The following is a 1698-nucleotide window of genomic DNA, read 5'->3' on the forward strand; positions in this document are numbered from 1 at the left end:
TACTATAACAGTAATTCACTAATTCTCTTTACTTTGCATATAGTACTAAATCTACTAATCAAATACATTAATTAATAAGATAAACTCACCAAATAAAAAATATATTTATTGCACGACCACATATATCTTTCGAAAGCTTATCTACTGGTGCATTTGAAACTAATGGATAACAAAGAATTAGGAGGAGTGTTAGAAACCGTTAGACTTTGTGATCAAAAAAATATTCTCACAACAACACCACGACCAAAAATAGTAGCAATTGTCTCAGATGTACTAATTACCAATTGATTTTTAATTGAAAATTCAAAATAAACCTAAATTTAACAGTAAATAAGGTAATCTCTTTTTAGTTCTTAAAAAAGGGTGACGTTGAATACATGAATGAAGTGATGATGATGATATATATATTTTCTTAATTATTTAATTGTTTATTTTACATAAATATTATTTTAAATAAGTATAATCATCCCTCGTACAAATTTTTTATAATATTTCCTTCAATTATTGTTTGATAGCTTTGTTAGTTCACTCAATAATCTTTCAATTGTCCCACAAACGCAAAAACAAACTAACATATTATTTGAAATGATTAATTCAAAACTAAAAATACGTTTCCGAGATGATTGATGAAGTCATATATTAAAATCATATGGAAAAATGATTCAATTATACCAATAAAGTGAAACCAAACGCTAACTTTATATATTTACAATTCACAACAATTTATTTTAAAGAATTAATATAATCATATTTCATTTAAATATTTTTGGACCAAAAATATGTTATCTTTGTATTATTGAATAAGAATTACTAACTAATGATCAAAAATGTAGATTTGAGTAATTAATTAGTTAGTTAATCTTATTTTATCTTTCCTTTTTCATCATTAGAACGTTAGTTTATGTGCATAAACTCGAAAACTGTGAGTAATCAAATGTTTGATTTAAGAAAACATTCAAGTATAATATGCATACGGAAGAAAAAACATTTTTGGAGAAATTGAAAAAACCTTTCGGTGTAATGTTTATAAACTGTATTTATTAAAAAGTAAAGCTAATCGTTAAATAACATAATTGGCAATTGATATTTGTGGCTTTGTGCCAACAGTGGCGTGTTCGATACCTGCATTTACCATTTATTTGACCTTTTTGTTGCATATTTTAATCATTTAGTTTTTATTTTAATCATATAGTATACTTATGTATTAATTATTAGATATATTAGATCTATATCTTTCATTCATGGGAAGTGAATCAGATACAAAAACTATTTTTTTTTTAATAAAATAAACATACAGAAATACTTTCAAGATGAATATATTTGGTAGTGAAACAAAATTACACTGTGGTATTTGGATAATTAGACAAATACTCTCTATCCATAATAGATTGATGTTCTAGAATTAATTTTTGTTCCTCAAAAATTAATTTTATAGATTAAAAAGCTATTATATTACTTTATACTTTTTTTCACACATGTTATTTATCTAATGGTGTATAATTTCTCCATCTACCAAAAAATAATTATAAATAAAAGTTAAACTTTTTCTAATACGTGTGATAATATCAAAACATCAATTTATTAGGCACAGATAGAATACTAATTATAAGCCACTTTACCAAAGTAATCATTTCATTAAAATTTTAAACCGGATATTAATTTTATCCACGCTAACAATTTTTAATACAAAAAAAAAAA

This window comes from Camelina sativa, chromosome 5 (genome assembly GCF_000633955.1).
Source record: "Camelina sativa cultivar DH55 chromosome 5, Cs, whole genome shotgun sequence".
NCBI classification, from domain to species: domain Eukaryota; kingdom Viridiplantae; phylum Streptophyta; class Magnoliopsida; order Brassicales; family Brassicaceae; genus Camelina; species Camelina sativa.